Source organism: Ornithorhynchus anatinus, chromosome 1 (genome assembly GCF_004115215.2).
Source record: "Ornithorhynchus anatinus isolate Pmale09 chromosome 1, mOrnAna1.pri.v4, whole genome shotgun sequence".
Classification (NCBI taxonomy): Eukaryota; Metazoa; Chordata; class Mammalia; order Monotremata; family Ornithorhynchidae; genus Ornithorhynchus; species Ornithorhynchus anatinus.
In genome coordinates, this window is record NC_041728.1 from 124,543,279 (window position 1) to 124,567,740 (window position 24,462).

The window sequence follows — 24,462 nt, forward strand, 5'->3', positions numbered from 1 at the left end:
GAATCGAGTATTTAGGTCAAAGTTGGAAAGTGTGGTCTAGTGGAAAAAGGTGAGTCTGGGAGTCATGATCCAGATTCTAGTCCATACCAATACATAGCTGTGTGACTCTGTGCACATCTTTTAGTCTCTCTGTGTTTCAGTTCATCCATAAAATGGGGATTTAATACTTGTACTCCCTCCTACTAAGACTGTGAGCCCCACGTGTAACTTGGTTAGCTTTTTTAAAAAATATGACATTTGTTAAGCAATTACTATGTGCCAGGCACTGTTCAAAGCACTGGGGTAGATGCAAGGTAACCAGGTTGGACAGAGTCTGTGTCCACATGGGGCTCACGGTCTTAATCCCCATTTTACAGATGAGGTAACTGAGGCACAGGGAAATTAAGTGAGTTACCCAACGTTAAGTGACTTGCCCAGCAGACAACTGGTGGGATTAGAACCTAGGTCCTTTTGACTCCCAGGCCCATGCTCTATTCACTAGGCCACTATCACAATTTTTATAATTACTGTTATTATTAATATGTAAAATGGGGTTGAGATACCTGCCTTCACTCCCGTCCCTTTCTTTTAGTTTGTCTCCCCCACGGATTGTAAGGTCTGTGAAAACAGGTCTGTGAAGGTAGTAATCCCTCTACTGTACTCTCCTGAGTGCCCCTCTCAGGGTCGTACCTGAAGAGTTTCCAGTATTCTACCAGTCATGACAACAAGAGGGAGAGTCGAGCAGAGGCATATCCATTCCATTCCTAGCTTGGCCAATGGCTAGTTAGTGGAAGCCAATCTGCTACAAGTCAAAACTCCCCTGTGCTGGACAGCAGCGGCATGGAAGAGTTGAAGGCGGAGACTCGTTTACTGCGCCGAAGGAGGCAGTGGTAAACCACCTCTGTATTTTGACCAAGAACACTGTATGGATATGCTACCAGAACGATTGCAGAGGAAAGTGGGGCATTCTGGGAGAGATGTGTCTGTGGCGTCGCTATGGGTCAGACACGACTTGACAGCAAAAGAAAACAACAACAAGATCTTAGCACAGTACTCTGTTCAGTCAGTGTTCAGTCAAAACTACTGGTCAGTGATACTGTGTGCTTCATATAGAGCAGAGCCAGTCGATGTGATTACCTCATGTCTACCTCAGCTCTTAGCATGGAGTGAGTTCTTAATGAAAGCCATTATGAGAAAAGGAAGAGCTTGGGGCTCTAGGCTCACAAGTCAAATCCCTCATGACCTTCAGTACAGCTTCAAAATCTGAAAGGAAAAACTGGAACTTCTCATCCCCAGCTGGGAGCTGGAATTCCAGCTTGGCAGGAAATTGGGTCAACTTGTTCTTGCCGTCTCACCACATTGGCTGATTGGACAGTCTTCCCTTTCAAGGAGAGCTGAAATGCCTTCTACTTAAACAGTAGCCCTCAGATAACACATTAGAAATTTTAAAAAGGTACACAGGAATGTTCTGAGTGAAAAGTAAAATGCCTTCTTGGGGAGAACTGTCACTAAGTTGCAAGATGGAGCCCTGTTGGTCAGCAAGAGCTTGTCCATCTGTTTATTTTTCACTAGCACCAGAAGCTTTACTTGTTTTAGGGACAGACAAGTGCTTATTTTTCATATTCATGGGCCAGGCCCTCTCCACAAAGGCCAATATTGGTAGTGTGAAGTGAGTGACAGGTTGGTAATGCTTTACATTCATCCTTGAATCATATGACAAAACACATCCCATCTAAGCATCAACAAACTCATCTTTCTCCCAGGGCCCCATTGTGCTACCTTCATTCATTCAATCAATCATATTTATTGACCTTTTACTGTGTGCCGAGCACTGTACTAAGCACTTGGGAGGGTACAATATAACAATAAACAGCCACATATGGGGTGTTCCTCGTTCCTTCAATCTAAGTCTTGTTCTGTCCCCTATGTACTCTGTACATAGTAAGTGCTCAATAAATACAGTTGAATATTTTCTCTATTTTGCTTACAGAACTTTGCATGAAGGGAGCTGAGTGGCCAAAGAGCACAAAGAGCTGCCACCTCAGTGTAGAGATCCTGCTCAAACAGATAATAATATTAATAATAATTGTGGTATTTATTAAGCTCTTTCTGGGTTCCAAACAATGGGGTCCCACCTGGAGCGCAATCAGTCAACCACTCATGTCCTGCCTCTGGCCTTATTGAAGGCACATCTTCTCCAAGAGGCCTTCCCGGACTAAGCCCTCATTTCCTCTTTTCCCACTCCCTTTGCTTTGCCCTGACTTGGTCCCTAATTCATCCCCCCTCAGCCCCACATAATTTATACACATATCCTCTAGACTGTAAGCTTGTTATGAGCAGGGATTGTGTCTGTATATTGTGATACTGTACTCTCTCAAGCACTTAGTAAAGTGCTCTGCAGGCAATAATTGCTCAATAAATACGATTGATTGAATCAATCAATGGAATTTATTGGCCACTTACTATGTGCAGAACACTGTACGAAGACCTTGGGAGAGGACAGTCCCTGCCCAAAATGAGCTTACAGTCCAAAAGGGAGACAGACATTAATATAAGTAAATAATTTATTGATCTGTACATAAGTGCTGAGAAGCTAAGGGAGGCGTGAAGGGTGAAAATCCAAGTGCAAGCGTGACACAGAAGGGAGTGGGAGAAGAGGAAATGAGGGCCTAGTGGGGATAGATCCCTTGGAGGAGATGTGCCTTTGATAATGTTTTGAAGGTGGACAGAGTGAATGGTCTGTTGGTATAACGAGAGATGGTGTTCCAGGCCAGAAGGAGGATGTGGGTAAGAGGTCGGTGGTGAGAGAGATGAGATTGAAGAATAGTAAGTAGATTGGCATTAGAGTGAAATGTGTGGGATGAGTTGTAATCGGAAATCAGGGAGGTAAGGTAGGAGGGAGCAAGGTGATTGCTTTAAAGGCAAATGGAAAGGAGTTTGACGTGGAAGTGGATGGGCAACCTCTTCTAGACTGTAAGCTCATTGTGGGAAGGGATAGTGTTTACTAATTCTGTGATACTGTTCTCTCCCAAGTACTTAGCACAGTGCTCTGTACATAGTAAGTGCTCAATAAATACAGTTGATTGATTAGAGGTTCTTAAGGAGTGTAGAAGCATGGATTCAATGTTTACGTAGATAAACAATCTAGGCAGCAGGCTGAAGTCTGGATGGGAGCCGGGAGAGACAGGAGGCTGGGAGATCAGCAAGGAGGCTGATGCAGTAATCAAGGCAGAATAGGATGTGATTATATTAATGTGGTAGCAGTTTGGATGGACAGGAAAGGATGGATTTTAGTTAGAAAAAAGCTAATCAGATTGGACACCGTCCATTTCCCTCATGGGGCTCACAGTCATCATCATCAATGGTATTTATTGACCACTTACTGTGTGCAAAGCACTGTACTAAGTGCTTGGGAGAGTATAATATAACAACAAATGGACACATTCTTGCCTACAATAAGCTCACAATCTAGAGTGGGAGACAGACATAAATAGAAATGTGTGTGTGTGAGTGTGGGCGTACCGTGGGGATGGGAAGGAGGATGAATAAAGGAGAAAGGCAGAGTGGCGCAGCAGGGAGTGGGAGAAGAGGACAGGAGGGCTTAGTCGGGGAAGGCTTAATCCCCATTTTCCAGATGCAGTAAGTGAGGCACAGAGAAGTTTAGTGACTTGCCCAAAGTCACTCAGCAGACAAGTGGAACCTCATCCTACCTCTGCCCCACCTGCTCCCCTCTCCCCACAGAGTTTCATGTGAGTGCTAATCCTGTGGGTCTGGGGCATTGGCCTTCTCCCTTTCTCACCATGCAAGGCCCAAATAATGAGAAGGTTGAGCACTGGAGCTCCCCCAAGAGCTTTGCCTAGGGGTCAAGCTCAGCAATAACAACTAAAGGGCTTATTTATGGCACTGTTCCTGATATTCCAAATTATATCAATCAATCATATTGAGCCCTCACTATGTGCAGAGCACTATATGAAGCACTTGGGAGAGTATAATACAGTAGAATTAGCAGACACATTCCCTGCCCATAATGAGATGAGACCAGGGAGTTCAGGAGCAGCACAGCCTAGAAAAAAGATCACCATTTTGGGACTAAAGAGGACCTGGGTTCAAATTCTACTCTGCCACATACCTGCTTGTGACCTTGGGCAAGTTGCTTTACTTCTCTGTGCCTTTTTTCCCTCATATGTAAAAATGGGGATTTAAGTCTCTCTCCTACTTAGACTGTGATCCCTATGTGGGACAGGGTCTGTATCCAACCTGATTAACTAGTATCTACCCGAGTGCTTCAAACAGTTCTTGACACACAGAAGGCACTAACGAATACCATAATAATAATAAGGGATCTGGAAGAGGAACTGAGGCAAGTGTAAAGATTGAAATAAAAACCAAGTCAGGTCTCCACATGCAGACTAGAGGATTCAATACAGAGATTTCAGTAAGCCCTGCCCTTAGTTCTGAAGGTGTACTGCTGATACCTGTCAGATAATTAGGAGCCTTGGGAAGTTTCCATCCAAAGAGAGACATTTACAAGGACCAGGATGTGTTTAAGTCTGCCCCAGGAAGGCAAATTATGCTCCATGCCCTCTCCCATGGAGTGTTAGTAACAGGCTATCTTGGGCCCTGAAATTAAGTCGGTTCTCTAGCTATCTCTCCTCCTTCCCATTGATGTCAGTTCCTTGTAATCCTTCCTTAGGCAAGCAACTTTCTAGAGGAATTTTCTTCCTAATTAAGTGGCTCTAAATGACCCCACACAGACCTCCCCTCTGGGAGTGGCTCTCCGGGTTAAGCCTGACTCTGTGGTAACTGGAATCTATGGCAAACTGCCCCTGCACATGGCTACATTCTCTCTTTACCAACATCAATAATTAATGATATTAAACACAGTCCTCCTATCTACAACTTTTGTGGATACATTAATTTGCCCCTGGGAGCAATACAGAAGAAAATCATTTTTTTTCCTGACTTCTTTATTCTCTAGAGCAAGTCAAATGAAGAAACACATCTTGATGCAGAGTCACTTTGTGAGCAGGTGAAGCAAACAGTTGCATGAAAATGACCTCAGTTTCCCCTTCCCTTATGAGGATCAGAACCCCCAAGTCTAGAGGGCCTATTGGATCTCCATACTTCGTTCCTCTGCCCTGATGTTTGGCTGTCATGAGAAAGATGGCATTTTTTCATTCATTCATTCAATTGTATTTTTTGAGCACTTACTGTGTGCAGATCACTGTACTAAGCACTTGGGAAATACAATTCAGCAACAGAGACAATCCCTGCCTACAACAGCTCCAGGCTTATTGTTGCTGCCTTCTTGCCAGATCTAATGGACTCCAACTGAGTGTTCCTTGACCGGCTTCTCCTGGAAACAGAGGAGGCAGAGGCTTTGGATTCTAGTCTCTCCTGTTGTCGCATACCTGCTGTATGACCTTGAGCAAGTCACTTACCTTCTCTGTGCCCCAGTTCCCTCATCTTCAAAATGGGGATTCAATACCTGTTCTCCCTCCTACTTAGTCTGTGAGTCCCATATGAGATGAGATCATCTTGTATCTGCCCCAGTGCTTGGCACATAGTAGGAACTTAACAAATCTCACAATTATTATTATTTTTGTTTTTAGTACAATTCTCTTCTGATTCTCCTCATCTCTCTGTCTGATCCTTCTAAATCTCTTTCACTAACTCTGCCTTCCATTCCCTAACTAGGGGGGAGAAGAAAGCAGATAGATTGGAAAGTTGGTGGAAAATCTTGAATCTAATCTTGAGGAGTTTTTGCCTGATACAGAGGAAATGGGAAGCCTTAGAAGGTTTAGAGAAAAGGGAAGATGTCAGATGAGCCACCCCTCAAGAAGGCCCATGTGAGGAGGGAGGGCGTTCCAGGAGCGCAGGAGGACATGGCCCAGGGGACGATGGCGGGATAGGCGAGAATGGGAGATGGTGAGGAGGTGGGTGGCAGAGGAGCAGAGCATGTGGGGTGGGCAGTGGAAAGAGAGAAGGGAGGAGAGGTAGGAAGGGGCAAGGTGATGGAGAGCCTTGAAGCCTAGAGTGAGAAGTTTTTGTTTTGTGCGGAGGTTGATAAGCAACCTCTGGAGGTTTTTAAGAAGGGGAGTGACATGCCCAGAGCGTATCTGCAGGAATATGAGCCGGGCAGTGGAGTGAAGAATAGACTGGAGCGGGGAGAGAGAGGAGGAAGGGAGATCAGAGAGCAGGCTGACACAGTAATCTAGCCGGGATATTACGAGAGCCTGTAGCAGTAAGATAGCCGTTTGGGTGGAGAGGAAAGGGCGGATCTTGGCGATATTATAAAGGTGAGATTGGCAGGTCTTGGTGACGGATTGGATGTGAGGGGTGAATGAGAGAGCCAAGTCAAAGATGACACCGAGGTTGCAGGCCTGAGAGATGGGAAGGATGGTCGTACCATCCACAGTGATAAGGAAGTCAGGGAGAGGACAAGGCTTGGGAGGGAAGATGAGGAGCTCAGTTTTGGTCATGTTGAGTTTGAGGTGGCGGGCAGACATCCAGGTAGAGACGTCTTGGAGGCAAGAGGAGATACGAGGAGATCTGTGTGTCATCTGCATAGAAATGATAGTTGAAGCCGTGAGAGCGGATGGGTTGACCGAAGGAGTGAGTGTATATGGAGAACAGAAGAGGGCCAAGAATTGACCCTTGATGAACCCCAACAGTTAGATGATGGGAGGGGGAGGAGGAGCCTGCGATGGAGAACAAGAATAACTGGCCAGAGAGATAAGAGGAGAACCAGGAGAGGATTATGTCCGTGAAGCCGAGGTGAGATAAGGTGTGGAGGAGAAGGGGATGGTCGACAGTGTCAAAGGCAGCTGAGAGATCAAGGAGGATTAGAATAGAGTAGGAGCCATTGGATTTGGCAAGAAGGAGGTCATGGGTGACCTTAGAGAGAGCAGTCTTGGTAGACTGGAGGGGACGGAAGCCAGATTGGAGGGGGTCCAGGAGAGAATGGGAGTTAAGGAATTCTAAGCAGCGAGTGTAGATGACTTGTTCTAGGAGCTTGGAAAGGAAGGGTAGTAGGGAGATAGGGTGATAACTGGAAGGGGAAGTGGGGTCAAGAGAGGGTTTTTTTAGGATGGGGGAGACATGGGCATGTTTGAAGGCAGAGGGGAAGGAGCCATTGGAGATCGAGTGGTTAAAAATAGAAGTTAAGGAAGGGAGGAGGGCAGGGGCGATGTTTTTTAAAAGGTGAGTGGGAATGGGGTCCGAGGCGCAGGTGGAGGGGGTGGCACTTGCGAGGAGGGAGGAGATCTCTTCTGAGGATACTGCAGGGAAGGATGGGAAAGTAGGGGAGAGGGTTGGGGTGGTGAGGCAGGAGGGGGAGGGGTGACTTTGGAGAGCTCAGACCTGATTGTACTTGCCCAAAGTCACAAGCAGCATGGCTCAGTGGAAAGAGCGTGGGCTTGGGAGTCAGAGGTTGTGGGTTCTAAACCTGGCTCTGCCACTTATCAGCTGTGTGACTTTGGGCAAGTCAATTAACTTCTCTGTGCCTCAGTTACCTCTTCTGGAAAATGGGGATTAAGACTGTGAGCCACAAGTGGGACAACCTCATTACCTTGTATCTACCCAGCACTTAGAACAGTGCATGTAGTAAGCGCTTAACAAATACTAAAATTATTAAGTGGCAGAGCCCGGATTAGAACCCAAGGCCTCTGACTCCCCAACCCGTGCTCTTTCCACTAAGCAGAGCTGACTGACTGAGACCCAGATAGAACCAGCGTGGCCTAATGGAAAGAGCACAGGTCTGGGAGTCAGAGGACCTGGCTTCTGTCACTTATCTGCTGTGTGACCTTGGGCAAATCACTTAACCTCTCTTTGCCTCAGTTACCTCATCTGTAAACTAGGGATTAAGATTGTGAGCCCCATGAGGGACATAGACTGTGTAGCTTGTGTCTACCCCAGTGTCTGGCACAAAGTAACTACTTAACAATGCCATTAAAACAAAACAAAATTAAAAACCTTGTTCTTTTTGCCTTCAAGCCCACTAGTTTCCTTTCCTGAACTTGTTTATCTTGTCTGGGCCAAGTCCTGCTATTTTGACAGGTGAAAAGGGGGAGTGGGAAGGAGAGAAAATGTTTCCCTTCAATTTTTTCTTTTCCTTCTCTGTTTTTTTTTTAATCTTCCAGCAGATTAAAGGAATGTGAGAAGCAATGTTGCCTAGTGGAAATAACATGGGTCCAGGAGTCAGAGGACCTGTGTTCTAATACTGGCTCCCTCACTTCTTTGATGGATGACCTTGAGTAAATCACTTGACTTCTCTGTGTCTCAGTTCCTTCATCTGAAAAATGGAGACTCAATACTTGTTCTCCTATTTACCTAGACTGTGAGCCCCTGATTATTTTATATCTACCCCAGCACTTAGAACAGTCCTTGACACAGTATGTACTATATAATTAACCATTAAAAAAAGCTTCCCGGAGTTCTGGAGGATGGGAAAAGGGGAAGCAAGTGATGGAGACAGGCACAGGTATAAAGGGAGGATGAAATGGGAGGGATGAAAGTGTTCTCTGATTCTGGGAAAGAATGAGTCATGTGAGTAGTTGTCCCTGTGGGGAAGAAACAAGGCAGGAAGTCCAAGAGAGGAGTTATCCACACATTCTTGGCCAATAAGAGATTAGCCTACTTTTCTCATCCAAAAACACTCTATGCTTAGTATTTCCTAAACTTAGTGTCGGATTTCTCAATCAGAGGTCTAGGGAGCCCGACGAGGCTGGTACCAACATGATATGGGCAATCGGGATTAATTTATACTGGAATTTGTTAAGCACTTACTATGTATCAAACATTTTTCTAAGCATTATTCAGGTCAGACACAGTCCTGGACCACAAGGTGCACACAGTCTAAGTAAGAGGGAGAACAAATACTGAATCCCCATTTTACAGTTATGGAAACTGAGGCACAGAGAATTTCAGTGACTTGCCCAAGGTCACATATTAAAGACACATCTCCTCCAAGAGGTCTTCTCAGACTAAGCCCGGCTTTTCCTCATCTCTCATTCCTTCTGCATTGCCCTGATTTGCTCCCTTTGCTCTTCCTCCTTCCCAGCCCCACAGCACTTATGTACATATCTGCAATTTTATTCATTTGTATTGACATCTCTCTCCCCCACAAGACTGTAAACTCATTGTGGGCAGGGAATGCACTTGTTTATTTTTGTACTTTCCCAAGCTCTTAATACAGTGCTCTGCACCCAGTAAGTGCTCAACAAATATGATTGAATGAATAAAAGAATGAATTGGTAAAGCCAGGATTAGAACTCAGGTGTGCTTACTTTCAGGCCCTTGCTCTTTCCATGAGACCACCTTTCCCGAGATGATCAAGCCTGTAGGAGTACTGGAAGTAGAAAATTTTCTTCTGAATACACTGACTTGGAGATGTGTGGCAGTCTGAGCTGTTGATTGCTGGCAGTGGGAGGTTAGTGGTTATGAAATTTTAGGGACGTAATTATTTTCTTAATTTAGTGCAGTTCTGCCATATAATTGTCAGAATTCATATCCTCCTAAAATTATTGATTGGTGTCTGTAATCTGGCACCCCATTTTGAAAAGCAGAGTCCAGTCCAATGACATTTTTTTGAATATGAATTCAAAAAGCCAAAAGCAATGTCTCTGAAGTTTTCTTACCCTTCCTTTTCAAAGGAGGATTGGAGTAACAGACCTGATGTCAATCAGATAGACAATGAGCCAATCAGAAAACTCGCCAGGAAGTTGGCCCCATGCTAAAACCAACATCCCCAAGAAATTGTTTTCCTCTGCTACTCACAAACTCTGGCAGATTCACTCTGACAGTGCCTTTTAAATAGTTTTTGGTTTTGCCCCTTTAAATCTGGCAACAGCCTAAACAGTGTCTCATGAGACAGCAATCAACAGCTGAAATTTAATTCAACACAGAATATGAGCTGGTGACTTTCATTGTCTGTGGTTGGAGGAAAAATCCTTCAGGACAAAGTGTAGCTGATGCTTACGTGTCTCTGAGATCGAAAAGAAGAATGTGTTTTGTATTTGAGACAATCTTTGGGAAAGTGGGTTCAGGTCCCTTTGGATATGGGTATGGGTTTGGTTTTCCACACCTGAGCCTTCCCATTCATCAAATGGCATTAGGAAAACAAGGAATCTGAGACACTCAACAGGACCCAGACATGGGCACACTTCTGCTTGAAGAATTCCAAAAATGAGGTCATGGAACAAGCACTAGTTTGGGTCCAAAGTGCAGTATGACAATGTAAAGGTGCAGAGAAAGAAAAGAGTGAAAGTTGTGGGAAGATAGTTAAAATAGTCCTCCCAATTTGGACTCAGAAGGCTTTATTCATCCAGTTATGGCATAAAGAGCATCAAATGTACAACCTGGAAAAACTCTAAGTACAGCAACTGCTCTAATCATCTTATCATTCACCCTGGCTCTTCTAAATGATGTGATTCATGTGCCTGCTTAGTCGGACTTTCTTGTTTAACTAGAAATCTATGGGTAACTGCAGAAGGTTGCAAAAGCAGCTACTGCTGGTTCCTCTTCCTTTCTCTTATTGCTGTCTGGACCTTGGGTGAGTCATTTGACTTCTCTAGGCCTCAGTTTCTTAATCAGTGGGAGCTAAATACCTGTTCTTCCTCTTCTTTAGACTGTGAGCCCTATGTGGGGCAGGGACAGTGTCTGTCCTGATTATCTTGTATTCTACCCCTGTGTTTAGTATTCAGTTGGTACATAGACCGTGCTTAACAAACACCTCCGTTATTATTGTTGTTATTATCATTAGGCTGTTGTTCACCAGCAGAGAAACTGCTTGCAGAAGAATGGAGGAATTGGTCAGTCTGCTGCAGAAAGCTGGGATCCAGCAGCAACTTTAGGAATTTTCCCCTTTCCAAATGTCAAGGTGCCAAGAGGCCAGACTCAGTTGTTCAGGATGGGCAAGGGTGGAAAAGTGCCAGTGCATAGATCCTCAAGAGGAGTGAACCCCAGTCCCCTGTCCAGATCTCAGAGGGGTGGAGTGGTCTGCAGGGAGGCAGCTGGGGGTAGGTTCAGCAGTCCGAGAAGTGGAATGCATCAGTTTATTGTTATATTATACTGTCCCAAGCACTTAGTATAGTGCTCTGCACACAGTAAGTGTTCAATAAATAAGATTGAATGAATGAATGAATTTAAGTGGGCAGGCTGTGCCAGAGGACTTTGTGGACTGCCCATAGCAGAGGACGTTTGGTCTGTAGTGTTTACTGTCATCCACTGGGAGCAGAGCAGTTAGAGAATTACTTAGGAAGAAAAACTAATGGATCCAATCAGCAGTTAACTATTGAGCTCTGACTGTACTAAGCTCTTGAGAGAGGACAACTGTATTGGAGACCTCAAGGATCTTACAAGGATCTAACTGGGGAATCAAACAAAACAAACCATTTCCAAAAGCTGGAGCTGTAGTAACAAAAGTATGAAAAGATCCATTTTTTTAAAAGTGTAAATTAATTTAACTAAAGAATGAGTGTTTCCCACTAATTATTATTATAATTGTTGGCGATAATAGCTGTAGTAATTAAGTGCTTAATAAGTGCCAGGCACTGTACTGAGCTCTGGGGTAGATACAAGGTAATTGGGTTGGCCATAGTCCTTGTCGCACATAGGATACAGTCTTAATCCCCATTTTACAGATGAGATAACTGAGGCCCAGTGAAGTGAATTGCCCAAAGTCACACAGAAGACAAGTGACAGAGTCACTTGCTGCTGCTCAACAAAGCAGCATGGGATAGTGGATAGAGCACGGCCCAAAATTCAGAAGGTCATAGGTTCTAATCCCAGCACCACCTTGTGACCTGTGTGAACTTGGAGAAGGCACTTCACTTCTCTGGGCCTCAGTTACCTCATCTGTAAAATGGGGATTGAGACTGGGAGCCCCACATGGAACAGGGACTGTGTCCAACCTGATTTGCTTGTATCTTACTAAGAGTGCAGCACATAGTAAGTGCTTAACAATATCATTAAATTGTAAGATCCTGGAGGGCAAGGATCATGTCTACTAATTCTATTGCATTGTACCCTCACAAGCAGTTGGTACTTTACTCTGCCTACAGCAAGCACTTGATGAATACCACTGATTAATTGGTGTAGTGCACACACTAGGCAGTAGTCTTGAGAGGTTGTCTTGGAAATCTGGGGAAATTTTAACTTGGAACGAAGGCAGAGTGCAGACATTAGGAGGTGGCTTTATGAAAGCAGGTTATGAAAGGATATTTTGCCCTTCCTGATATTTTGGTCCCTGCATGCATAGACTAGTTTCAAGAAAACTACTGTTTGCCTTCTCCTTTGTCCTTTTGAACAGCCCCACATTCCACACCTCCACATTCCAAAGTGAGAATTGTGACTCCCTGCCAGAGATTTCTGTTGGATGGAATCCATTTTCTCAGCCTGGCTGTGCAGAATACCTCAGAGCATGGCCACGTCTAGAAATTTGTTTTTCTTTTGTCCAGGATGAGGACTCAGGGAAGTAGGGGTCATAGGATGGGCTCCAAGGGGAGAATCAATATGGAACTGGCTGTACAAGAGACAGCATCATGTGGCCTGTAGAAGATGCGAAGCACATGCTAAGAGTAAACTCAGCCCTGTAGGAAGTGGAAGGAAAGCACAACCTGGTTCTTGGGTGATTCATTTGTTGGAGGCAACAGTGAGAATTCGGCTTTGAATTTGGGACACTGGGACTTTGAGGAGGTGAACAGGGTGGACAGATACTGAGGTGAAACTCTGTAGAACAGAACCCTTCCACACTCCAAAAAGAGCCCGGAACAAGCATGGTCTTCCCCTGAAATGAGATCCTCACTGCTGCAAGAAGGTGGTTCATTTGCCCTATAGTTAACTAGCAACAGCCAGCAGCACCTTAATAATTGCAAAAGGGAGAACTGGGGAAGAGCTACAAAATATAATGAAAGGTAGAAAACCTAGTGGGTGTGGGAAGGTGGGAGGAGATCAGGAGAATTGTAAAGGGAGAATCTAGCTCTACATTATCCCTCAGTGGACTTGTTACTTCATCTGGGTAGTAATTTACATTTCTGGTCCAGAAAGTGTACATCTTCCAAATTACCTTATTAACTGAGATGGATCGTTATTATTAGTCCCACAGTTGTGGGAGGGAAATTGAATCCAAGAGCATTTAGATTGTAAACTCCTTGCGGTCAGGGATAAAATACCATTGATTTTTTGATTGGAGAGAAAGCAATCAGTTTTCCTAGAATCACCCAGGGCACCAGATAGAGGTAGCAATAGTTCACAACTAGATTGAACTAGTGAGTCTTCTTGTTCCCTATTATATATTATTCCCTGTTAGCAGCTGAGGAGAGTAATAAATACCAAGAGTCTGGATTTTTGTCTGTTTTCAGGCCCCGTCAGCACAAGGACATGGGGAAGTGACGGGGTGGCCGTTATTTAAAATTCAGGTTATTTCCATCATTCAGCTTTACCTTAGAATATGGGAGGCATTTGTCTCCATGAGTAATGTGAAAGGGAGGACCAGAACCATATTTTTTGGATTGGAGTCTATATTGATGGAATTTCAGGATATTGGTTCCACTCTCATTTTGTTATGAGCCACGTGGACCTCAGCTGCCAGTGAAGTGAACGGTCTCTCCGTTTTTTGTTTCTGTTGGCTTGTTTTGCCCGTGATATCTGGTTGCAACGTCATCTGGCCAGTTCAACGGTTCTCAAAAATAACATCCATGAGAAGTACAGCCAAACCAAAGTGTTCCAAGTAAAAGCAGCAGGTCTCTGAGCAACACTTCAGAAGGAGTTATCCATGCCACTGACTTGCCTTGTTCTTTGACTGGAAAAGTCAAACTCATTTTCCAGGAATTTGAATGTCAACTAATTAACATGTTCACTTCAGGAGACTTGATGGGGCTTTGGTTTCCTTGCACTTTCTCTAAGACTCTCCCTTTCCTCCTGATCTTTTATCCAAAACACTACTGAACCGTTTCCTAAGAGCACTTTTCATTTTAATCCCTTCAGAAAGCAAAGAGCTCTCCCTGGCAACTGTTGATTAATATAGATTAGCTTCCTCATAAGGCACCACACTCAAGAACATCTTGTATGGCAAAGTAGGTAATCTCAAGATTTGCTGTAAGATTGGAATGTGGCCATTTGGTTGCTAAGAGATCAGATTTTTTAAAGTACAGAACTTTAGGGCCACTAGCTTGGCCCTCTGATCCCACATCCTGACTAAAGACTATGAGCCCATCTTCTAGATTGTGAGCCTGTTGTTGGGTAGAGATTGCCTCTATGTGTTGCCAAATTATACTTTCCAAGTGCTTAGTACAGGGCTCTGCACACAGTAAGCATTCAACAAATACAATTGAAAGAATAAAGGACACTATAATCTTCTCAAATAGACATCTTTATGTCTACTCCCTGAGATGAGAAATGTCCAATGTTAAAAATAGAACAGTTGTCAACTCTTTGTATTCTCCATGTTGTCAATTGAATACTGAACACTTGTAAGGGTAAATTTGGGATTGTCATACCCATAAGTAGGAAGCTAATTGCTGCCTCTTAATTTAAAGAACTATGCCACATCTGAGGCTAGCTCTCTACTGAACAGTTACAGTCATACAGTGAAACAACTTGTGCCGTAATGTGCTCTGTGAGATGGGATTGAAAAAAATACATCCAGTTGTCTTGTGTAACTCACATCGAGATTTTAATTTTAATTATCAGAGAAAAGCAGCATGACTTAGGGGAAATAAATAACACAGGCCTGGGTGTCAGAGGACTCGGTTCTAATTCTGACTCTACCACTTGTCTGCTGGGTGAGCTTGGGCCAATCACTTCAGTTCTCTGTACTTGTTACATCATCTGTAAAATGGGGATTAAGATTGTGACTCCCTAGTGGGACACGGGCCCTTTATAACCTAATTAGCTTGTATCTACACCAGTGCTTAATACCATGCCTGGTACTTAATAAGCATTTAACAAATACCATAAAAAAAGAAAAAGTATGTTGGGTAGAATTTGCCTGCCCTTTTAACAAAGAATTTATTAGTTACTCTTTGCAAACCATCCACGAGATGAATTGAATTTTTTTATCCCTGTTTTGATAAGGAGGAAACTGAGGCCTTGCCCAAGGGAAACCAAGTCAGCATTGGGCTAAAAACAGTGAGCACAAGTCCCTAACCTACACTTCATTATCTGCTTCTCTGAGCTCCAAACCATCTCTTCCTTTTCTATCTGTCCACAGAACAACCCCTTCTCCCTATATATAGTCTTGTCTCTCTTTCCACTGAGTCTAGCATCTCCTCAGTGTCCAGCTCTGTCTTTCTTTCACCCTCCAGAGCTTTCTCTCTCAAATTTTCTGTGCTTCAGTCTTCAGCCTTTTCTCTGGTCTGGGATTAGAATGTCTGTTTCCCCAAATATTCCAGGATTTTTGTAATCAATCAGTGGCATTTATTTAACACTTACTGTGTACAGAGCACAGTATTAAGCACTTGGTAGGTACAATTCAGTAGAGTTGGTAGATATGATCCCTGCCCTCAGGGAGCTTACATTTTGGCAGGGGGTGGGGGGAAGTAGGGTGTTGGGGGGGCACACATTAAAACAAATTACAGATGGGTAGGTATAATTGTATAGGTACATTGATATGTCATGCAGGGCTGAATATCAACTGCATAGGTGAAGGCGAAGGGAGAGACAATAGGGGAAATAAGGGCTTAGTCAAGGAAAGCCTCTTGGAAGAGATGAAGTTTTAGTAAGACTTTGAAGATGGGCAGAGCTGTGGTCAGTCAGATATGAAGCAGGAGGGACTTTCAGGCCAGAGGGAGGATGTGAGCAAGTTGTTCCTTCCTCAGCTTCCATGAGACTGCCCAGACTCTATGCAGCGCTGGTCGTGGTTGAGGTGAGGCTGTGGCACATCCCCCTCCTTCCCCTCCTCCCAAAGCCGATGGTCCCGTCCTGCCCTGTCCCATCTCCCACTGTCGAGTGGTAGGAGTGCAGGCCTGGTCTTCTTCAGGCACACAGAGTGGGCAGAGGACATGCACTCTGGCAGATGCTCGACAATCTCAACCCCCGAAATCGCCCTACCATCCTCCCAGAACTTGCTCCCCACCCTTGGGCAGAGATTCTGCTGTGGGTCTACTAGGCAACTGACAGCTACAGGTGGAGTGATTCTGGAAGCGACATTCTCCTGGACCACAAGTCCCCACCTCTCACATCATAGGAGCATTACTAAATGGCTTCAGGACTCTGCTGAGGAGGACTACAAGGCTTTCCCACACAGACAAGTTCCACAAAGACAGGAACCCTAATGGGATCATCAACTTGGGCACCAGTGAAAATAGACTTTGCCTCAATCTGCTGTCAAAGAGGCTGAATTAGGGGGAAATGCATCATATCAAGGCTCTGCATCACAGCTGCATTACATTACGTCACATCTGCAATACACTGACTGGAGAGGACACATCGTCCTGCAAGAGGAAGTGGCCCGGTTCCTTATCTACTACTGCAGAACACCAGCTCCCCTCAAATCAGAGAATGTGATCATGCTGAAACAATCAGTGGTATTTGAGTGCTTACTATGTGCAAAGCACTGTACTAAGCACTTGGGAGAGTTCAATGCTGAATGACTGCAGTTCCCTGTTCTCAGCATTGGCCACGGTTCTGTGGGAGCTAGGAGAGGCTTTTCTGATTGCCACTCCCTTCTATGAGGCCATCATCCAGAAATTGTTTCTCTGTGGCAATTTGTGTCTTGTCTATGTCTGTGTAGACAGCAAGGTCACTGGGAAAGATAGCCACCCCTACCAGCTGTGGGTGGAAAAGCTGGAAGCAGCCCAATGGACTCAGGTCTGAAGGATGAATTTCAAAGGCCTCATCTGACTGAATCCCCACAATCCATTGGGTGACATCTATTCCCCTGGAGAAAAGTTAGAGTTCCTGGAGCTTGCCAAGACGTACTTTTTAAAAATGGTATTTGTTAAGGGCTTACTATGTGCCTGGTACTATACTAAATTCTGGGATAGATACAGTCTTTGTCCCACATAGGGCTCACACTCTTAATCTCCATTTTACAGATGAAGGTACTGAGACACAGAGAAGTCAAATGACTTTCCCAAGGTCACGCAACAGATGACTAGCAGAGCTGGAATTGGAACCCACGTCTTTGTGACTCCCAGGCCTGTCCACAAGGCCACATTGCCAGTAGTTGATGAGTCATCTGCCTTCCACAGCGTTCTGGATTTGTGCAGGCTGCCTGATCCCCAGAGGACCTATGTGATGAGGGGGACCAGCAAGGACTTTGGGATCCCAGGCATCCATTTTGGCTTACTACACAGAGAACTGGAATGTGGCAAATGCTGTGATCTCTCTCTGCTGCTTCCATGTCCTCTGTGGCATTGTCCAGTACCAAATAGTCCAGCTGCTTCATGACCAACACTGGATCGACCAGGTGTGCCTGCCGGAAAATCACTCCCTCCTCAAGGAGAAGCAGTGTGGCCTAGTGGAAAGAGTATGGGCCTGAGAGTCAGAGGACTTTGGTTCTAATCCTTGCTCTGCCAGTTGCCAGCTGGGTGACTTTGGGCAAGTCACTTAATGTCTCTGTTCCTCAGTTCCCCCATCTGTAAAATGAGGGTTCAAAGAGAACTCCTTCCACTTCAGACTGGGAGCTCCAGGGGTGTCTGGGACTATGTCCAGACCTGGTCAACTTGTATCTACCCAAGAGCTTAGTAGGGTACTTGATATATAGTAATTGTTTTAAAAATGCCATAAAAATAATAGTACTCATAGTAATGATAACAAAGGCCAATCACACTTACAACCCAGTTGAAGAGCCAGGGTGTCCTCTTACTTTACCGCAAGTCTGGATTCCTCATCTTCATCCAAACTACTACCACATTAATACAGTCACTCCTCCTGTCCTGCCTGGATTACTGGATCAGCCTCCTTGCTGACCTCCCAGCCTCCTGTCTCTCCCCACTCCAGTCCACACTCACTCAGCTGCCCAGATCATTTTTCTACAGAATTGCTTGGGACATGTTTCCCCACTCCTCAAGAAACTCCATTAGCTGCCCATCTACCTCCATGTCAAAAACCCCCCAAAAACTCACCATTGGCTTTAAAGCACTCAATTACCTGACCTCTTCCTACCTCACCTCACTATTCTCCTACCACAACCCAGCCTGCGCACTTCACTCCTCTAATGCTAACCTTCTCACTGTGCCTCGATCTCGTCTATCTCGCCGCTCACCCCTCACCCATGTCCTGCCTCTGGCCTGGAATGCTCTCTCTCCCTCAAATCCAACAGACAATTACTCTCCCCTATTCCAAGTCTTATTGAAGGCACAGCTCCTCCAAGAAGCCTTCCCTGACTTAGCTCCGCTTTTCTCTTCTCCCACTCCCTTCTGCATCACCCTGACTTGCTCTCTTTCTTCATCCCCATCTCCCAGGCTCACAACACTTATGTACATATCTGTAATTTACTTGTATTAATGTCCATCTCCCCACCTCCACACTGTAAGCTCGCTGTACTAATGAGAATTATTGGACTCTACTCTCCCAAGTGCTGAGTACAATGCTCTGCACACAGTAAGTGCTCAGTAATTATAATTAAATGAATGAATCTGGGTCCACTTGAGGAAGTACCCACACCTTTCAGGAGGAGAAGCAGCTTTGGCAGGGCTTCTTGAATAGAAAGGTGCTGCTATCATGAGGTCAGGCCCACAAGTGCAGAGAGCCTGGCTGTTTTTTGGGTGTTTTTTTAATGGAATTTGCCAAGTGCTTACTATGTGCCAGGTACTGTACTTCCCCTACTAAGCTCTAGGGTAGATACAATATAATCAAGTTGGGCACATTTTACAGATGAGGTCACTCAGACACAGAGAAGTGAAGTGCCTTGCCCAAGGTCACACAGAAGATGAGTGGTGGAGCCAGGATTAAACTCAGATTCTTCAGACTCCCAGTCCCAGGCTCTATCCACTAGTACACACTGCTTTCCCTTGTTTTCTCTGACAAAAAGCACCAGCCACAGTGAGATGCAGTGGATTGGGTGGGTGTTATTGGAACTGGTGCTGCAGTTAGGGAAGTTCTGCCATCCTGCCAGCAGCCAGAGTAGAGCAGCAATCATGGTCAAGGCAATCTTTGAATCCAGGCCCAAGACACTGGATCCTGGTTCCAGGCTGGAACATGAGACTTCAGCAAGCTTCTGAGCACATCCACTGGCTGCAGAAGACCACAGGGGAATGACCTGGCCAGCCTAATTTGACTTGAAAGGCTCTTCCCTTTAGATTGTAAGCTCTTTGTGGGCAGGGACCATGTCTATCAACTCTGAGAAGCAGCATGGCTCAGTGGAAAGAGCACGGGCTAGGGAGTCAGAGATCATAGGTTCAAATCCCGGCTTTGCTGCTTAGCTGTGTGACTTTGGGCAAGTCACTTAACTTCTCTGTGCCTCAGTTACCTCATCTGCAAAATAGGGATTAAGACTATGAGCAACATGTGGGACAACCTGATCACCTTGTATCCCCCCAGCGCTTAGAACAGTGCTTTGCACATAGTAAGCGCTTAACAAATGTCCACATTATTATTAGTAGTATTATTACTCAACCAAGAACTTGGTATAATGCTCTGCAAACAGGTAAGTGCTCAATAAATACCATTGATTAACTGATTGTCAGCACTGAGACCAAGATTGAGATACCGTGAATAAGTTGGCATTTGAGGAGCAAAGTGTGCAGGATGGGTTGTAGTAAGAATTCAGGGCGATAAAGTTACCTGGATAAACTTGCTGAGTTGGGCAAGCAGCATGTGATAGTGGAAAAATAGCAAAGGTCATGGGTTCTAATCCCAGCTCCACCTTTGTCTGCTGTGTGACCTTGGGCAAGTCACTTTACTTCTCTAGGCCTCAGTTACCTCATCTGTAAAATAGGGATTGCGACTATGAGCCACACATGGGACAAGGACTGGGTCCAACTTGATTTGCTTGTATCCACCCTAGGGCTTAGTACACTGACTATCTCATAGTAAGTGCTTAACAAATACCATTATTATGATTATAAAGTAGGGAGGGAGAGAGCTGATTGAGTCCCTTAAAACTGAGGTTAAGGAGTTTCTATTTGATGTGGTGGTGGATGGTCAACCGTTGGAATTTTTGAGATATGGGCAGTGCTAGACTGAACTTGTTTTAGAAAAATGATCCAGGCAGTAGAGGTAAGTATAGAGAGGGGAGAGACAAGAGACAGGGAGGTCAGTGAGGAGGCTGATGCAATAGTCCAGCTAGGAAATTAGTGCTTGGGTCAGTGTGGTAGCATCTTGGATGAAGAGGAAAAGGTAGACTCTAAAGGTCTTGTGAATAAGAATAATAATAACTGTGGTATTCTTAAAGTGCTTTTTATGTGGCAGACACTGTAATGAGAGCTGGAGTGGTTACAAGCAAATAGGATTGCTCTCCCACGTGGGGCTCACAGTCTCCATCCTCATTTTGCAGATGAGTTAAATACCACACCGAGAAGTGAAGTGACTTACCCAGGGCCACACAGCTCAGGATTTGATGATGGGCTGAAATTGTGGGTTGAATGACAGAGCTGTGTCAAGGTTAATGCCAAGGTTATGGGCTTATGAGATAGAGAAGATAGTGATGGTGTAGAAAAGTCTTGGAGGGGACAGGATTTGAGTGGGAAGATGAGGAGCTCTGTTCTGCACATGTTAAATTTGAGATCCAAGTAGAGATGTCCTGAAGGCAGGAGGAAGTACAAGACTGCCACTTGCCTAATGTATGACCTTGGGTAGATCACTTCACTTCTCTGCACCTCAGTTCCCTCAATTGTAAATTGGGCATTAAGACTGTGAGCCCTCTATGGGACAGGGACTGTGTCCAATCTGATTGTCTTTCATTAGTACACTGCCTGGCACATAGCTAACGCTTAACAAATATCATTAAAAAAAACTGCAGAGGAGGAGAGAGGTTGGGGCTGGACAGGCAGATTTGGGAAGCCATGAAAGTGATTGAGTTTTCCGAGGGAGTGGGTGAAGAAGGAGAATAGAAGGGGATCTAGAAATGAACATGGAAGGTTTCCCACAGTTACAGTGTTAGAGGCAAAGGAGAAGCCAGTTCAAGAGACTGAGAATGGGTGGCCAGAGAGATGAGAAGAAGAACCAGAAGAGGATGGTGTCAGTAAGGCCAAAGTTAGTTTTTCCAGCAGAAGGGACTCCTCCGAGAAAGGCAACTGAGGGGTTGAGCAGGATTAGGATGGAGTAGAGGCCATTAGATTTAACAAGAAAGAGGTCATCAATGACCTTGAGAGGGCAGTTTCTGGGGAGCTGAGGGGTCAGAAACCAGATTGCAGGGGGATCAAGGAGAGAACTGGAGGTAAAGACTTCCTTAGATTGTGTATTTGAAGGTCCTCCGTGAGGCAAAGGTTGCAAAGAATTGAGGTGGAAGAATTGGGCTTGAAAATATTTTTCCATTTATTTTGTAGGTACTAGGAAATACTGTAGGTAGAAGGAGCATTTTCTGGCTTCCTGCCAATTCTCTTCAGCTATCATTTCCCTGGGCATGCCACAGTGACCCGGATATATCTGTCATTTTGTCTGGGGTCAGAGTATCACACTACCACTCAGCCTCTTTTCCAATGTTGATGCTGTCATTTACCCTTTCATCTGTTGTCTGACCCTGGCCCAAGGCAGAGGAACATTTTAGAATTGTGTGAAAACATTTATCCTTCAAATTGGTTTAAAAATTGCACTTCTGTTATGAATTTTGCAGTCTTTTTTTTTGCATTCTCCAGCTTTTCTCCATGCCACCTGCTATATTAGAGACAGATGGTTTTGTTTGTTAGCTTTTGTTAGTTTTTTAAGCAAATGCTGACAGTCAAGGTCAGTCAGCAAGATAACTTTACAAATAAATCAATAGCAGTCATTGAGGTTAGGTTCTCAAGAAACAGAGGTGTCAAGATCTTTCTTCAGTGCTGATTGCAGCTTGACTAGAAAACAAATTCTGTTTCCTACCTGTTCCTATGGTTGGACTGGTTGGTCATTCCCAGCTTTGTTTAATTCATGTAGCTTGGTATTCTTATGTTATTTTTAAAATAATAAATAATTGGGGTATTTGTTAAGCACTTTCTATATGCCAGGCAATGTAAGCTTGCTCTCTAATGGAAGTAGACAGATGTAAAAATATTTGCAAACCATGTAATCTGGATAACTGAGTGTAGAATTGCTTAACTGATTATACATAAGTGCTGAGGATGGGTATAAATAAGTACATAAAATGAAGAGATGGTTGCTAAATTTATACAACTTGGAATGCTGTGAATTAATCAAAAAAGGTTCACTGGAGGTGGTGGCCTTTCAAGAAAGCTTTGAATATGAGGAGGGAGGAAATTCCAAGCTGGGGAGACAGCATGATTGAGGTTATAATAGTAATAATAATAATAATGGTATTTGTTAAGAGCTTACTATGTGCCAAGCACTTCTCTAAGCAGTGGGGTAGATACAAGGTAATCAGCTTGACCCATGTGGGGCTCACAGTCTTAATCCCCATTTTACAGATGAGGTAACTCAGGCACAGAGAAGTTAAGTGACTTGCCAAAGGTCACACAGCAGACAAGTGGCAGATCCGGGATTAGAACACACATCCTTTGACTCCCAAGCCTGTGCTCTTGACACCAGGAAGGTGAGAGAGTCAAGAGTAAGTCACAATTAGAAGCCTGGCTTGGGAAAGCCAAAGAAAATGAATAGAGGAGTAGTTCATGAATGGATTTCAAATCCCGTCTCTAACACTTGTCAGCTATGTGTCTGTGGGCAAGTCACTTAACTTCTCTGTGCCTCAGTTACCTCATCTGTAAAATGGGGATTAAGACTGTGAGCCTCTCTTGGGACAACCTGATTACCCTGTATCTACCTTAGTGCTTAAAACAGTGCTCTGCAAATAGTAAGCGCTCAACAAATACCAACATTATCATTATTATTATTATTATATAAAGTGGGGTGAGATGGTTCAGATTAAAGAAACCTCTTTTAAAGAACTTTTGATTGATGCTGAATGTCACTTGAAGGGCAATGGAGGGGTATGTGCTAAGTGATCTTTCAAGAAGAGGATCCATGCAGCACAATTATTATCATTACTATTATGAATACTTGGGAGTCATCATTACAGAGGTGATAGCTGAAGCAATTTAAGCAGAGCATATGATAGATGACATAAACAAATCTCAAATCTACAGCTGGATACAAATACTGGAAAAGATGTATCTCAACTGTCATTGCCTGGGCACAGTTGCCATCATAAGAGTGGTTCCAAAGGTTTCTAAATTTGTCTATTTTTTAATGATATCTGTTAAGTGCTTACTATGTGCCAGGCACTGTACTAAACACTGGGGCAGATACAAGATAGTCGGTTGGACACTGTCTATGTTTTACATGGGGCTCCACAAGTTTAATCCCAGTTTTACAAGTGAGGTAACTGAGTCACAGAGAAGTGAAATGATTTGCCCAAGGTCACACAACAGACAAGTGGCAGATCCAGGATTAGAACCAAGGTCTTCTGACTCCCAGACCCGTACTCTTTCCATTAGGCCACACCACTTCCCTCCAGAGTATTGCTTTCCTCTGTGATCCTATTAAGCTAAAGTTACATGAGAGAAAGTGAGAAAGAAGTAACTGTGGCTTTTGACTGAGTGGAAGTGAATCAAGTGATCCTGACCCACCTTAAAGACTATGTATCTCTTCTTTTCCTATGGCATCCATGTTATTCCTCCCTCCCCAAAGCAGAGCCCTCCAGTTTTGGAATAAGAAAGCTTTCCTACATTTATGTCCCATTATGGCTGAAAGGAAATGGGCTCCATTACTCTAGCAGAATTCCACGCCTTTAAGAAAGTGGCTTTATTACATAATCCTACTTTAAAAAGCCACTTTCTTAAAGGCGTGGAACAATGCTCTCATGGATGGAGTTTTCCTTTTAATCTTTTTTCATGGACAATAATGGCCTTTGGGGTTCTGGCTGGCCAAAAGTCCAGCCTTATCTTACAGCACAGTGGCTTCTGGGGCTCCCTTATTAGTTATTCAGCCTGGCATCCCTTTTGCACAAACCGTGCCAAGTTCTCTGGAGCTCTGGGAATTTGGGGTGTTGTTTTAAAAGCTGTGAAACAAGCCAAGACCACACAAGTATTAAATAAGATCCAACCAGCTTGTGCAGCATGAAAGGAGGAAGTGGCACAGCATTGAATTTGTATTACCTTTCTGTAGTTCCACTAAATCCTTATAAAATGAGGGGCAGAGAAACATGCTATTATTTATTTTCCCAACCAAACCCTGTCATCGCCCTGACTTTCCCATCACTGTGGACAGCACGACCATCCTTCCTGTCTCACAAGACCATCACCTTGGTATTATCCTTGATTCCTCTCTCTCATTCAACCCACATACTCAATCCATCACTAAATCCTGTCAATCCCACCTTCACAACCACTAAAATATACCTTTTCCTTTCCATCTTTAAGTACTACTACATTAATACAATCACTCATCCTA

General features: G+C 44.3%; 1 protein-coding gene and 1 non-coding gene across 2 annotated transcripts in view; both read left to right on the forward strand.

The window, feature by feature from the left end:
* The window catches only part of ARHGEF4 (Rho guanine nucleotide exchange factor 4), a 558,628-nt gene that overhangs the window by 163,335 nt on the left and 370,831 nt on the right, over positions 1 to 24,462 (forward strand). The gene's annotated exons all lie outside the window — the stretch shown is intronic.
* Positions 652 to 789, forward strand: LOC114817260. The gene has a single exon (XR_003765114.1). It is a non-coding gene; the product is annotated as a small nucleolar RNA SNORA7 (small nucleolar RNA).